This window comes from Saccostrea cucullata, unplaced genomic scaffold (genome assembly GCF_032062105.1).
Source record: "Saccostrea cucullata isolate Sc308-1 unplaced genomic scaffold, CSIRO_AGI_Scuc_v1 ctg4767, whole genome shotgun sequence".
Classification (NCBI taxonomy): domain Eukaryota; kingdom Metazoa; phylum Mollusca; class Bivalvia; order Ostreida; family Ostreidae; genus Saccostrea; species Saccostrea cuccullata.
Window position 1 is genome coordinate 11,458 of NW_026936798.1, and position 16,985 is coordinate 28,442.

Sequence of the window (16,985 nt, forward strand, 5' to 3'; positions counted from 1 at the left end):
CCGACCTCATTAGATTACCAGAATGAAATTCGGAAAAGTAAGGGATTTTTAAGGGGCCAAAATTAAAAACAGACCTCTGCCCGTAACATTTTTATTTCTTAACGAATTTTCAAATACTTTTCAGATTTGAGTTCAGCATAAAGAGTTAAGTTTAAAAATTGTGGGCCGTGGGGTCACTTTTTGACTCCTTATAGGGGTTTCAGAGACCTGAAAAACAGTACTTTTGGAGTTTTCTTGATTTTACCGCGTAATTAGAGTTATCGTTCTTTGATCGGTTGGCGAGCGTAGAAAGCGAAAGTAAGGTTTGGTCCTGCTAGCTGCGTAGCTATTCTTTTTCAACAAGCGCTCTGCTAGACTGGCAATGTATCCCATAATGCTTCCTTTCATTTTGCTGCATCGGATATCACAACAAACATGAGAGATCTCACTGTTTTAAGATATTTGACCGGGACTTTAGTACGAAACTAAAGTCGATGCTACCTGAAATGCGTAGAACTGAAATACGGGCGTGGATCCTGGAGGGTTTCGTAGACGGACTTTTATAAATTAAAGCCAAATTATGTCCAATTATATTAGCAGCAGGTACAGGGGGAAAACGTGAATCTTATTTCATGATCAGTAAAAGCACATTTTACAAAATGAATTGATTATAAATAAAATTGAAATAAATTTGATGTTTGAAAAAGAAGATGAATATCTGAAAGGAAATTAAGTAATTATAATCAGAGAAGCCAATGACGTCAAAGATCGATATATATATAAAGATATTCTTGATAAAACGTATAATTTGTTTTCCCGATAATCAGTAAAGGAATTTTAGGCACTTCTGAATTTCTTTTACTTAATGTGTTTTTTTTTAGCCGATAAAATGTATATCTTTTAGGTAAATGAAACAATGACCACTAAACTTTCCAGAAAGTTTCTATGGAGTCTCTAGTAAAGTATTCTGAAAAATTTGTGTTAATACGATGTCTGGTTTAGAGTTTAGATAAAAAATCTACGTTGTCGTTGCGCAGGGAAAAAAGGGGAGAGGAACGTAAAGAAAATAGATATTACACAAATCCTAGCTTACTAAAGGTTTTACTGTGTCCTAAACATCAAAAGTCAAAGGTCAGGATCATATGAACGACAATAATCGAAGTAAGCGTAGCTGTGTTTTGTCTTTTATTAGGGCTTTTCGACTTTTGTCGAAAAGACCTATTGTTATCGTCTTTTTAAATTATTTTTCTTAGCAATTTTTTCGTTCAGCATTTAAGGAGTAGCTTTAAAAATAGGTATTTTGTTTTGTCATCACTAAAAAGCAAATGTGAATATCTCCTGTATGTAAGGTTTTGGCCTTCCGGTTTAATTACTTCCGGTTTCTACTAAAGGAAAACTGAAATTTCTAAAGAAGCCAAAATCATTTTAATTTTTAATGTTCTAACCACCAGGTTCAAGATATAAATTTTAGAGAACTATTACTATCCAAAAGTGATCGTAGTTGATTTTTGACCATAGATACTTTTTCGAGATATAAGACTTCAAACATTTAAGAAGGGGGGATGGATTTGGCAAAAGTCGCAATAAACACTATTTCATTAATTTGAGCACTGAGCACCGATTAAGACAAATGAGTAGAACATATTCTGTACGTTTTGTATCAGTCCGAGCAGAACTTCCAGTTTTACTGGACGTTAAACATTCTCTATGGGAGTTTCTATGTTAAATTGGAATCGGCCGTGGCACATTTTTTCTTTAAATAGTCAAGATATTTTTATAATATTTTTAATTCAAATTGACTTTGATACTGTTCCGACCTCATTAGATTACCAGAATGAAATTCGGAAAAGTAAGGGATTTTTAAGGGGCCAAAATTAAAAACAGACCTCTGCCCGTAACATTTTTATTTCTTAACGAATTTTCAAATACTTTTCAGATTTGAGTTCAGCATAAAGAGTTAAGTTTAAAAATTGTGGGCCGTGGGGTCACTTTTTGACTCCTTATAGGGGTTTCAGAGACCTGAAAAACAGTACTTTTGGAGTTTTCTTGATTTTACCGCGTAATTAGAGTTATCGTTCTTTGATCGGTTGGCGAGCGTAGAAAGCGAAAGTAAGGTTTGGTCCTGCTAGCTGCGTAGCTATTCTTTTTCAACAAGCGCTCTGCTAGACTGGCAATGTATCCCATAATGCTTCCTTTCATTTTGCTGCATCGGATATCACAACAAACATGAGAGATCTCACTGTTTTAAGATATTTGACCGGGACTTTAGTACGAAACTAAAGTCGATGCTACCTGAAATGCGTAGAACTGAAATACGGGCGTGGATCCTGGAGGGTTTCGTAGACGGACTTTTATAAATTAAAGCCAAATTATGTCCAATTATATTAGCAGCAGGTACAGGGGGAAAACGTGAATCTTATTTCATGATCAGTAAAAGCACATTTTACAAAATGAATTGATTATAAATAAAATTGAAATAAATTTGATGTTTGAAAAAGAAGATGAATATCTGAAAGGAAATTAAGTAATTATAATCAGAGAAGCCAATGACGTCAAAGATCGATATATATATAAAGATATTCTTGATAAAACGTATAATTTGTTTTCCCGATAATCAGTAAAGGAATTTTAGGCACTTCTGAATTTCTTTTACTTAATGTGTTTTTTTTTAGCCGATAAAATGTATATCTTTTAGGTAAATGAAACAATGACCACTAAACTTTCCAGAAAGTTTCTATGGAGTCTCTAGTAAAGTATTCTGAAAAATTTGTGTTAATACGATGTCTGGTTTAGAGTTTAGATAAAAAATCTACGTTGTCGTTGCGCAGGGAAAAAAGGGGAGAGGAACGTAAAGAAAATAGATATTACACAAATCCTAGCTTACTAAAGGTTTTACTGTGTCCTAAACATCAAAAGTCAAAGGTCAGGATCATATGAACGACAATAATCGAAGTAAGCGTAGCTGTGTTTTGTCTTTTATTAGGGCTTTTCGACTTTTGTCGAAAAGACCTATTGTTATCGTCTTTTTAAATTATTTTTCTTAGCAATTTTTTCGTTCAGCATTTAAGGAGTAGCTTTAAAAATAGGTATTTTGTTTTGTCATCACTAAAAAGCAAATGTGAATATCTCCTGTATGTAAGGTTTTGGCCTTCCGGTTTAATTACTTCCGGTTTCTACTAAAGGAAAACTGAAATTTCTAAAGAAGCCAAAATCATTTTAATTTTTAATGTTCTAACCACCAGGTTCAAGATATAAATTTTAGAGAACTATTACTATCCAAAAGTGATCGTAGTTGATTTTTGACCATAGATACTTTTTCGAGATATAAGACTTCAAACATTTAAGAAGGGGGGATGGATTTGGCAAAAGTCGCAATAAACACTATTTCATTAATTTGAGCACTGAGCACCGATTAAGACAAATGAGTAGAACATATTCTGTACGTTTTGTATCAGTCCGAGCAGAACTTCCAGTTTTACTGGACGTTAAACATTCTCTATGGGAGTTTCTATGTTAAATTGGAATCGGCCGTGGCACATTTTTTCTTTAAATAGTCAAGATATTTTTATAATATTTTTAATTCAAATTGACTTTGATACTGTTCCGACCTCATTAGATTACCAGAATGAAATTCGGAAAAGTAAGGGATTTTTAAGGGGCCAAAATTAAAAACAGACCTCTGCCCGTAACATTTTTATTTCTTAACGAATTTTCAAATACTTTTCAGATTTGAGTTCAGCATAAAGAGTTAAGTTTAAAAATTGTGGGCCGTGGGGTCACTTTTTGACTCCTTATAGGGGTTTCAGAGACCTGAAAAACAGTACTTTTGGAGTTTTCTTGATTTTACCGCGTAATTAGAGTTATCGTTCTTTGATCGGTTGGCGAGCGTAGAAAGCGAAAGTAAGGTTTGGTCCTGCTAGCTGCGTAGCTATTCTTTTTCAACAAGCGCTCTGCTAGACTGGCAATGTATCCCATAATGCTTCCTTTCATTTTGCTGCATCGGATATCACAACAAACATGAGAGATCTCACTGTTTTAAGATATTTGACCGGGACTTTAGTACGAAACTAAAGTCGATGCTACCTGAAATGCGTAGAACTGAAATACGGGCGTGGATCCTGGAGGGTTTCGTAGACGGACTTTTATAAATTAAAGCCAAATTATGTCCAATTATATTAGCAGCAGGTACAGGGGGAAAACGTGAATCTTATTTCATGATCAGTAAAAGCACATTTTACAAAATGAATTGATTATAAATAAAATTGAAATAAATTTGATGTTTGAAAAAGAAGATGAATATCTGAAAGGAAATTAAGTAATTATAATCAGAGAAGCCAATGACGTCAAAGATCGATATATATATAAAGATATTCTTGATAAAACGTATAATTTGTTTTCCCGATAATCAGTAAAGGAATTTTAGGCACTTCTGAATTTCTTTTACTTAATGTGTTTTTTTTTAGCCGATAAAATGTATATCTTTTAGGTAAATGAAACAATGACCACTAAACTTTCCAGAAAAAGTTTCTGAAAAATTTGGACAAATGTAAATTCAGTGCTTCTATCCCACAAGTTGACATGGGATGGTATCGGATAGGATTCAGGATTGAGGATTTCCCATAGAAACATTTAAAAGTTAATCCAATCTTATCATGTCCTACAACCAATCAAATTCCATCATATTTCAGAATAAATTACGAAAAAGAAATGCGATATAAAATGTTTACAAAATAACTATTTAAAAAATTAGAATAGAAAATGAAACATTCTTTTTTTTAAACACAGATTTACATTATAAACTTCGAGTAATACGGCGTACGATCTAACCGTGAACGATCACCGGAAGAATTTGACGAAGAGTCCAGACATCGAAAGAACGTATTTCTTCAGCTTGTTTGGATGATTTAACGGATTCTTACTTGTGTAAAAGTGTATTAATTGTTTGGATAATTCAACAGGAACCGTCAACAGCGGACTTGAATACCGGTAGATGATGTGCAAGAACATGTAAGTATACTACACACTGTCAACTGTACAGTGTGTAGCATTTTTACACATATTTCTCCCTTTTAACAATATTCTAATGACTTTAACTAGTAACATTTTACTCCATTTAATATAAACAAAAATTGTGTGCGGAAAAAAGAAGTAGTGTAGGTAGAAGGGGGATAAATATTTACAAATACTCTGTCACATGATTCAATCAGCTATCAATGAGCTCTTAGACTAAAACAATTATATGTATCATGCCTTAATCAGTTTGTTACTATTATCATTTCCCTAGTAAGGTTAGAAAATAGTTTCTTTCATTTCAGTGCAATTTATTATAAATGAATGTAGAATCATTATGACCATTTCTAATGTAACTGTTTAAATGTTTGATAAGCTCATCAAGCACTGCACATACATTGTATGTATGATGTTTGTGAGTTATGAAAGTTAATCTTTTAAAATTCATTATTACAGAGTATGGTTTTGCATGCACTCATACGTCATCGCTGTATAAAGGATGTTAATCTAAGAAGTATGTATGATTTGATTTTTTACCATGTATTTTTGCATGGTCATTAAAATACATAAACATCATTATCTGAGTTGAGATGACATGTAGATTTTCAGAACAAGTGATTTTTTTAGCTCACCTGAGCCGAAGGCTCAAGTGAGCTTTTCTGATCACATTTTGTCCGTCGTCCGTCCGTCCGTCAGTCTGTCTGTCTGTCTGTCCGTGTTTACGAGAGTGCATTTATTGGGTATTTTTCATGCCAAGATTGTACTTATTGGGTACTTTTTGCTTATTGGGTATACCCAATAAGAAGTGTCGCTGAATATGCTTAAAACACCCTAATTGGGTATTTGCAGGTTAGTACCCAACAAAACTTGGACACGACGATTTGTCCAAAAAAGTGTCCAAAAAAGTTGCTTTCACGGACGCACCGTGTTTTGTTGTTTCAGTTTTACATTCGGAACTCTAAATTTTCGAGAGTTCCGAAAATCAACTTCCGTTGATCCTGATCATAACAACGTTTGTTTTCATGGAAAAAAAATATGGCGACTAAGAAACACTTAATGTCAACAAGATTTTCTGATTGACAAGAGAAAAGGTAAGTTAATTCGATTAATATTTATACATTGCTGGGTTCTTGTTTAAGGAAAATAGATTTTAATGTAATTTTGAAAACAATTGTGCACAAAATTAAAATAGATATATCGGAACAATTAATCCTAAGTTGTACTTGTTTGTATATTGAATTTTCTCTGTCTTTTTAACTGTCTTGAGGGCGAGAAGTATTTAATAAATGATCGTATATTGTTAGATAATCTTTAATAGATAGAAAGTGTTTATTATTTAATTTTATATCATAACCAACTAAGTATGTTCTGACAATGTATATTGGAAAGGGAAATGAAAATTTTAACAATCGTGTATTCATAAATCAGCTGTAAATTATCGGTTCATGTAGATAGTATTACAATCGCAAAGTGAGCTGAGATGATGATAAATGGGATAATTGACAACAACTAAATAATTGTATGTAAGTTTATCTCATCTGATATGTAATTAAGAGATTCATTGTATTACTGAAAAACTTTCAGTCAAAACTGTGCTTCTTTCTGTCTTTGATTTTGACTGAGTGTCTGCTTTATTTTGATTTTTTTTTTAAATTATTGTTTTTGTCATTTGTTTTAATTAATTTAAAACAATACTGAAATTGATATAGGGCTACTATAACTATTTCACATGATGGGTGTGTAATTAGCATCGCGCTACACCCGGGGCTTCCATTTTTGAGGATGGGGCTAGTGGTTTTCTGCACTGAGGAATCCCTTTGGGCTATTAGGAATTTTAAAATACACATGTAATACATGAAAAGCACCACCGGTATTTTCACTCTTTTTTGCTATTAAATTCTCTAATATTGAAATATTCCAGACAGCATGCTCATATTATCCATAAATCTCGACAACTGCATCCATTTTGCAGTACTACAAGACTTAATTACTTAAAACAATCTTTTATTTCCTAATTTGAATTCCCCCCTTTCCTTTGTTTAATAAAGCAATATTTGCTTGTACATATATGCCTCACAGATATCTCATTATTAAATTATATACATTCACTCAATCAGCTCAATGATAAACTTGTGTCATGCAATTATGTAGCGTTTTTTTAAGCCATATATGGCGTAACTGAGAAAATATATTTTTGAAAAATACAAAATTAAGTAAAGAAATATAGTTAATTCATTTAAATTAAAGCTTTTCATACAATTCGGAGCACGGAGAACACCTCGTTTTATCTAATAATACGATTTTATCTACTCTGTAATGTGTTATTTAAATCTTTTGTATTTTCTTCCAAGTCGGAGAAAATTCCAAGAATCCAAATTAAATTTTGATATCTTTATAACGCAATTGACTTAGATTTTGTAATGTACGGAAAATTTCTATCTTTATCATGTTTATATAAAGTAATGATACAAATAATAAGTTCTTATAATTTTAGTCTAATAATTTTCATTGTACATACGCCATATATGGCTTTAAATGATTCAAGAGGAAAACAAAATGATTTTTGCTTCGTTTTAATTTTTTAAAATCATTAATTTATATATGATGAAATTTTACTAGCGAAAATTAAATTAAACATTAATTTTAAAAAGAATCATATGTAGTTAATTCCCAGGGGCCCGTTTCATCAAAGGTCGTACGCCCAGTCGTAGCGCTACGCCGGCGTAAAGTCGGGACTAGCACGAATATTAGCATTTCATTAAAGAGTGTATCGTTACGCCTGACTAAATTTAGGCCAAAATTTTACGTCTACTCATGGGTAGGCGTAAGTTAAGGCGTAAAGTTAAAATAAGGCCTTTTTATTAATTTTAGCGAGTTCTAAAGAAAAAGTAAGGTTCTAAGAAGAATTCAAAATACAAAAAATGCATTATTTATTTATACATATTATGAAGCGGGGGGTGGTTGTTACAGCTACTTGGGGACGTAGTTGATTTGAGTAATAACGTACTCAATTAATATTTTGATAAATTTCTGCTGAGAAGAAAAGATGGTCTTATTAGAGATTTCTTACGTTCTGACAATGCCTTCAAACACATTTGGTTGTGGTATTGTATGTCTAAGGTATTGTAGATCAATTTACAAATATAACTGTATATCTACACCCCGCTTGAAAATCTCCCGAATTTGCAGATTAATTAACATTGAATGTACAGATTACTTAGTTAAGGACGAAAGTAAAATATTTTCCTAGGTATCTGGGACAAGTGATGTTCCCGGTGAATTATAGACCCCAACCCAGGAAAGGGGGTTGGGGTCTCATAGACAATAAGAGATTTTTGAAAGTGGTAATAAATTATTGCTTTTATAATATCGATGTAAGATGGTGATAATTACACAGTTAAGTTCAAGAATAAATTATTCCTAATTTTGTTTTCTCAGACAAACATTGATGCAGAAGACATCTTTAATTTTCATAATTTTGTTTAAAAGAGCAAATCTTACATAGTATAAGATAATCTGAGCGCATATAAAGCAGATATATAAGATGAAAATATACATCTTTTTGATTTCCTGCATTACTTACATTTTAATGAAAACAAAATAAAGAGTAGCTGTAACTAAATTTTAAAGACAGAGACCACACAAGCAGAGAATTTTTGTAAGAATATCTTTGTAGTCATTTTTCCAAACCTCTCTCTCTCTCTCTCTCTCTCTCTGCGTACTTTTAAAACGATACATCGCATTTAATCTGCAGATAGTAAAGAATTTTTTTCTATAACTGAACAATTATGTATCAATTGAATTGACAAAAAATTAATAAATACAGAGAGGATTATCTTACATATACCATAGTAGTAAACTTGTAAAATTTATTTCTTGACTCAAAATGTGTTCATATGTAAACCGTTTGCATTTTGTTTTCATTATTTTTGCTTGCATATACATTTTTTATTAAAATTTTTAAATCGTATTCTGTCTCCAACTTGATTATTAGTATTTGTCAGTAGAATCAGTATTTATCGAATCATGAAATTTATTATCAAAGGCGAAGTTATTAACCTGTATCAATTTCGGGAAGAGGGGGTATGGCTGTAATTAAATTTCCAAAAATCATGTCTCTTACATAACACTATAAACCCATGCATGTTTCAATTAGTGCAAGTATTAATTTATCTATAACTTGTGTTATTCTGTACTTTGACGTGCTACGGAATTTATACATGTTTGTACGCTTTGGACAATGTTTATGTTTTTGCGCCAGCGCAATGCAACGTTGTCAAGGACTTAGTTCTGTGACTAAGCGTATATTTTACGACTAGACTTACGCCACTTGGTAAAACGCAAATTACGCTAGACAAATTTTGGCGTAATCCCCGGAAGTACGCCTAAGTTAAGGCTTAACTTTACGACTTTTGATGAAACGGACCCCTGACTTTTTTTCACGATGAACTTTTTTTCAATGTTACTTTTTAATTTTTGCCTCTATATTTGGGCTTGTCACTTTTTACTCGGGGATAGTAACTTTATTGCCACAAAGCAGTGGATTAGTACTTGATTTCCTTTATTGCACAGCGATGACTATGATTTAATAGCACAAAAAGCTAATGGGTTTACGTATGTGAATTTATATGATTAATGCTTACTTGTGATTTTAGGATAACTGGAGATAATGATTCTTTTTTTTGCATTTATATTACATAAATATCTTTCTTGGTATTATGTTACAATAAATTGGTTTAGATTTTTTTTTATAAAAGTAATCAATAATTACAATGGAAATTAAAACCATAATCATGTTCATTGAGGATTTTCAATATGTAACAGGTTAAACAGGAACTTCAATTGTAAACATTGCAGAGAACACACCCATGAGAAGATGACCCTCAGAAATAGGACAATTGTAAGTAATCAGTAAAATGAACAGGAATACTTCATACCAACCATAAGATTTTTAGAGACATTTTCGCTTCTTAAATTAGAAGAGAAAACTTGTACATACTACATAACTATACTAGGCAACCAACTTTTAACTGCAGGAAAGCTTTTGGTATGTGCAATACAGCTACATTAAACCTCTTTAGTATTCATGTTAAGTTTGAGAAAGTACCTAAGTATTTTTTCTAGTGTTTGCCAACATTTTTATGCACACTGTTTGCTTGTTTGTACTATCATTATATTTTAAATTCTTCAGATGCCCTTTACCTTTGCCAGTTTAGAATCATTTGTTTTAAGGGCATTTGAGGTTTGGTTCTAGAACTTAATTAATTGTAAAGTAAATACTGGGGTACTATACGGTCATAGGTTATGTTAATACATGTATAACATTTTGTTCTGATAGAGGTGGCATACAGGAAAAGAAACAATACTAGATATCACTTCAAAGGAATAAAACAGCTTCATCTTGTAGGTGTATTTTATTTAAGGATCACTACTTCATGTCTGATGTGCTGAAAGTTATTCATAATCTGTTTGACTGTAATTTTTCATATTTTCAACTTCTATCCAGCTTAGTCAATTTTAATTAAATTTTGTGCAAAGCATACCCCAGGAAGGGGGTGTGGAGTGTCAAGTGTGTCTCTGTCCCTGTCAATATAATTTCAAAGCAGTTAGTAAGGTTTGGGTCAATTTTAAATCCTCTTTAGCAGAACCATTAGGCTAAAAACAATACTAATGTGAAAGCTTTATCATTAAGTGTAAAGATGTTTTTGCAGATTATGTACCCCTAATGTACTGATAGTGTTACATTAGAAGTCTAAAATTTGCAAGAAATAGGTGTAAAATGTACTTCTTAACAATCAAAAACTAACATACTGTCTAATTAATATGCAACATCGTTTTGTGTGTTGAATGATGATTCCAATTTGATAAAATTATGGCGGATGGGGGTTAGGATGAAGATGCAGTTAGACATAGAAGAAAAAAAAAGAGTTGATAGAATTTAGTTTTTCTTCCATTTTATTTATCATTACATATTTCTGAATAAGAAATATACTTCTACTTCTTGGTTGGGTTTGATCAACATAAAGGGTGATCTTGCTGTAGTCAAGAAAAACATGTTTTATACGGCAAAGAAATGCCTTTATCTAATTGCAGAATGAATAAAATGGACAGAGGCGGAACTGAAGGAGATGCATGAAATGAGGAATATTTCACAGATTGCCTGAGCATAGCCACTGCTACTGGATAAACATATGGCAATATAAAAGAGCAGGGTCAATGGAGGTATCATACAGTATAGGCCATGAGAGACCCTGAAGAAGAAAGTATTGAACAGAAACAAAAAAAAAATAAAACCATTTTGACATTTATTGAAATATAGGATAAAAGTCTTACATGTAAAATTTGGGCATGTAATGACTTTTCTCTAGCTCTAAGACTTATAACAGTGATGATTTAATTTAATATCTTTATCCCGATTTGTCGAAAAGATTAGGACATAGTGCATCAATTATTTTAAAGTTTTGATACAACGAATTCATTCATTGTACTTGTAACTGAGTTTTCTGGTGCGACACTGTTTTATCGGCTTCAAAACTAAGTTTGTTATTTCCAAACCAGATTAATGAGATCATGTAATATCTTTTAACATCGGTGACTATTTAATCCATTCTTTTACATCTCAGAAGCATTTTTATTATTACAGGGAAAATATGCATTGTACATGTATCTGTAATAAACAGGATTATAGAAATTTTCCATTTAATACAACACAATCAACGCAAATATTTTATAAGGGTGTGATCTATTTATCAATATGGTTTTCAGCATCTTGCTCTACCTGTAATGACTTGCTCCAAGTTCCAATATTTAAATTTAAATTTTGCAAACATGGTTATAAAATTCTTTAAAAGCCAAATAGTTTAAGGAACAAAATGCTTATATATTTCCTATCATTTGTGAAGTGTACACTGAATGAGATGTGGAATGTTAGAATTAAAGTATTAAATATGTTTTGGACTTATGTATGCTTATGCAGATAAATTTGAATTCAGCTAGGGAAGGTAAATGTCGTACTTATTGGGTTTGCAATCTAATGCAAGAGTATAAATATCCAAGACAAATCTGACAATTTTAAAGAAGGGTATAAGTAATCCAAGAAGAATTGGACAGGTAAACATCACCTGTTGGGTTTTATTCTAATGTTGGGATGTAATATCCAAGAAGAGTTGAACCAATGTCCAATACCTATTGGGTTTTCTTTCTTATGAAAAAAAAATTGAGTAACCCAAGAAGAATGTCCAATACCTTTTAGTTTATATACTATTGAAGGGAAGAAGATATCCAAGAGGAGTTGGACAGGTGTCCATTCATGTTGGGTAGTATTCTGATGATGGGATTCTCAAGAAACCCAAGAATCAGACAAGTGTCCATTGCCTGTTGGGTGGGATGCATTATCCAAGAGAATTTGGACGGATGTCCATTACCTGTTGTATGGTATTCTGATGAAACAATTCAAGAAACCCAAGAAGAATTGGAAAGTGTCCATTACCTGTTGGGTGGGATGTAGATATACAAGATGAGTTGATCTGATGTCATTTACCTGTTGTGTTGTTTTCTGATGAAACAATTCAAGAAACCCAAGAAGAATTGGACAAGTGTCCATTACTTGTTGGGTGAGATGTAGATATCCAAGAGGAGTTGGACAGGTGCCCATTACCTGTTGGGTGGTATTCTGATGAAACAATTCAAGAAACCCAAGAAGAATTGGACAAGTGTCCATTACCTGTTGGGTGGGATGTAGATATCCAAGAGGAGTTGGACAGGTGTCCATTACCTGTTGGGTTGTATTTTGATGAGGAGATTCAAGAAACCCAAGAATTAGACAAGTGTCCATTGCCTGTTGGGTTGGATGTAGATATCCAAGAGGAGTTGGACAGATGTCCATTACCTGATGGGTGGTATTCTGATGAAACAATTCAAGAAACTCAAAAAAACTGGACAAGTGTCCATTACCTGTTGGGTGGGATGTAGATATCCAAGAGGAGTTGGACAGGTGTCCATTACCTGTTGGGTTGTATTTTGATGAGGGGATTCTCAAGAAACCCAAGAATCAGACAAGTGTCCATTGCCTGTTGGGCGGGATGTAGATATCCAAGAGGAGTTGGACGGATGTCCAATACCTGTTGGGTGGTATTCTGATGAAACAATTCAAGAAACCCAAGAAGAATTGGACAAGTGTCCATTACCTGTTGGGTGGGATGTAGATATCCAAGAGGAGTTGGGCAGGTGTCCATTACCTGTTGGGTTGTATTTTGATGAGGAGATTCAAGAAACCCAAATAGAATTGGACAATGTACACATGTTCAATTGTTCTTGGGTAGTTTAATCCCTTCGTCAAAATACAACCCAACAGATATAGGACACTTGTCCAATGCCTGTTGGATACCTTCATTCTGTCCAACATGTAATGGGCATTTGCTTATATTATATTAATTGGTCATGACTCAAAAAGGTTTCTCCTTATAAATACTTAATTTTGTTATTCAAGAAAGGTTGAACAGAGTCTGAGATGTGTTGAGTTGTGTTTTCACAATTGATGTCATAAAGAGCTGATATAATGCAGTGGAAGAATTGGCGCAGTTTTTTGCACTTAGGTATTCATATATTTTAATATTAGTTATTTTGAAATATACAGGTGTATATCCTTTTTGCTAAGAACAAATAAGTTAGGTGTTACAATAAAAGAGCTATATCACAGAAATTGACAAAAATATGGGTTCAAAACCAAAGGTTTTCAGTCTTGTCTGAATTTACCAGCAAATATTAAATATATAATAAATTTGAAATGAATAAAAAACAATAAGAAAAAACGGACACAAGGACACGAGGATAAATATCCAATAAGATTTGAACAGTAACTACCCAAATAATGCTCTCTCGTGTGTACACTTTTTTTGTATCCAATTAGCAGTATCCAATAGGACTTGGACTTGATGTACCCAATATATAACCAAATGTGTGTCTGTCCGTCCGTCTGTCTGTCCGTCTGTAAACTTTTCACATTTTCGACTTCTTCTCAAGAACCACTGGGCCAATTTTAACCAAACTTGGTACAAAGCATCCTTGGGTGAAGGGGAATTTAAATTGTTAAAATGAAGGGACATATCCCCTCGCAAGGGGAGATAATCAAGAAAAGACAAAAATAGGGTTGGGTCATTAAAAAATCTTCTTCTCAAGAACCACTGGGCCAGAAAAGCTGAAACTTATGTGGAAGCATCCTGGTATAATGTAGATTCTAAATTGTTCACATAATGACCCCCAGGTTGAAGGGCGGGGCCACAATGGGGAATCAAAGTTTTATATAGAAATATATAGGAAAAATCTTTGAAAATCTTCTTCTCAAGAACCACTGGGCCAGAAAAGCTGAAACTTATGTGGAAGCATCCTGGTATAATGTAGATTCCAAATTGTTTAAATAATGACCCCCGGGGGAAGGGCGGGGCCACAATGGGGAATCAAAGTTTTATATAGAAATATAAAGGAAAATTCTTTGAAAATCTTCTTCTCAAGAACCTGGGCCAGAGAAGCTGAAACTTATGTTGAAGCATACTGGTGTAGTGTAGAATCTAAATTGTTCAAATCATGACCCCCGGGGGAAGGGCGGGGCCACAATGGGGAATCAAAGTTTTATATAGAAATATATAGGAAAAATCTTTGAAAATCTTCTTCTCAAGAACCACTGGGCCAGAAAAGCTGAAACTTATGTGGAAGCATCCTGGTATAATGTAGATTCTAAATTGTTCAAATAATGACCCCCGGGGGAAGGGCAGGGCCACAATGGGGAATCAAAGTTTTATATAGAAATATAAAGGAAAATTCTTTGAAAATCTTCTTCTCAAGAACCTGGGCCAGAAAAGCTGAAACTTATGTGGAAGCATCCTGGTATAATGTAGATTCTAAATTGTTCAAATAATGACCCCCGGGGGAAGGGCGGGGCCACAATGGGGAATCAAAGTTTTATATAGAAATATAAAGGAAAATTCTTTGAAAATCTTCTTCTCAAGAACCACTGGGCCAGAAAAGCTGAAACTTATGTGGAAGCATCCTGGTATAATGTAGATTCTAAATTGTTCAAATCATGACCCCCGGGGGAAGGGCGGGGCCACAATGGGGAATCAAAGTTTTATATAGAAATATATAGGAAAAATCTTTGAAAATCTTCTTCTCAAGAACCACTGGGCCAGAAAAGCTGAAACTTATGTGGAAGCATCCTGGTATAATGTACATTCTAAATTGTTCAAATAATGACCCCGGGGGAAGGGCGGGGCCACAATGGGGAATCAAAGTTTTATATAGAAATATATAGGAAAAATCTTTGAAAATCTTTTTCTCAAGAACCAAAGGGCCAGAAAAGCTGAAACTTATGTGGAAGCATCCTGGTATAATGTAGATTCTAAATTGTTCAAATAATGACCCCCGGGGGAAGGGCGGGACCACAATGGGGAATCAAAGTTTTATATAGAAATATGTAGGAAAATTCTTTGAAAATCTTCTTCTCAAGAACCACTGGGCCAGAAAAGCTGAAACTTATGTGGAAGCATCCTGGTGTAGTGTAGATTCTAAATTGTTCAAATCATGACCCCCGGGGGAAGGGCGGGGCCACAATGGGGAATCAAAGTTTTATATAGAAATATATAGGAAAAATCTTTGAAAATCTTCTTCTCAAGAACCACTGGGCCAGAAAAGCTGAAACTTATGTGGAAGCATCCTGGTATAATGTAGATTCTAAATTGTTCAAATCATGACCCCCGGGGGAAGGGCGGGGCCACAATGGGGAATCAAAGTTTTATATAGAAATATATAGGAAAAATCTTTGAAAATCTTCTTCTTGGGAACCACTGGGCCAAAAAAGCTGAAACATATGTGCCCATGGAAGGATCATGGGGTAATGTAGATTGCAAAATGTCTAAATTATGATCAGTGGGGTAGGTTGGGTATGCATTATGTATAACAATGGGAAAATCTGGTAAAGAACAGAATGGTCAAAGCTTTTCAGGTGAGCGATGTGGCCCATGGGCCTCTTGTTCTTTTAAAAATCTAGAGAGTAAAACTGAAAACAATGTTGAATTGTTTTGGTCATCATGTTGTTCTCATTACATATTTTCTTCTTCTTTTTTATATTCAAATTTCAAGACAAAAAAAGAAAAAAAAACATTAAATAGATAAATACAAGCAGAAAATAGAGAAAAGTCATTCTAACAAATGTATTCGTACTTGTTAGCAAGTCGACAAGATAAAATGAAAATAATATACAAGTAAATTATGTTAAATTAGATTTTTTAAACGTTTTATACGACAGGTTGCAGTAAAAGATTTTATTTTTTCATGATTTCTAAATACATTGCTTCGGGAGAGAAAAAGGTGAAATTAAAGTCAATTGTACATGAAATGTGGAAGATAATCACAATGAAAAACAGTTTGAATGTGTATGACAAAATTTTGAATCTATATGCCTATAAAGTTTTTTTCCTTTTTTTCAGGACAACCCTGCACATTTGCAGTTGTACAGATTGTAGTTCATCTCATATGCTGTTAGACAAAATAATGAAAGATGTTCAAACTACTGTCAAAGATTCCTAAGTCTGAAATCAAGGTGCTTTTATTAAGGAGATCAGTGTTTGTTTTCTGTGCATTGTTGACATTTTGTGGAACTGTTTGGTTTATGACAATCTCTCTGACAATAACTCTGACATTTGAAATTCAATTTGAGTGACAGATAAGAAAGCCAAATCATATGAATAGAAAACATTATACAACTGTAATAAAAACATTGATAAACTTAAATTTAAACAATACATGTATCTGTGATCTTGGCATTGAAATTCATCACTATTCATGAATGCTGTACATGGATACTTTTAATGAATTTGTTTCATGGTAATGGAATATTTTAAAAATGTTAAACATTGTTGAGGAATCACCCTGAATAAAAATACTGTGAACTTGATAAAGTATTTTTTCCTCATTTAAACACTGAAAAATTTAAGATCAAATGT

At 33.2% G+C, this 16,985-nt stretch overlaps 2 long non-coding RNA genes across 2 annotated transcripts; both read left to right on the forward strand.

The window, feature by feature from the left end:
* Positions 1-4,843: 4,843 nt before the first annotated feature.
* Positions 4,844-16,550, forward strand: LOC134246623 (uncharacterized). The gene is made up of 3 exons (XR_009987659.1): positions 4,844-4,986; positions 5,446-5,503; positions 16,470-16,550. It is a non-coding gene; the product is annotated as an uncharacterized LOC134246623 (long non-coding RNA).
* Positions 5,716-11,577, forward strand: LOC134246622 (uncharacterized). The gene is made up of 3 exons (XR_009987658.1): positions 5,716-6,080; positions 9,814-9,889; positions 11,083-11,577. It is a non-coding gene; the product is annotated as an uncharacterized LOC134246622 (long non-coding RNA).
* Positions 16,551-16,985: the final 435 nt, after the last annotated feature.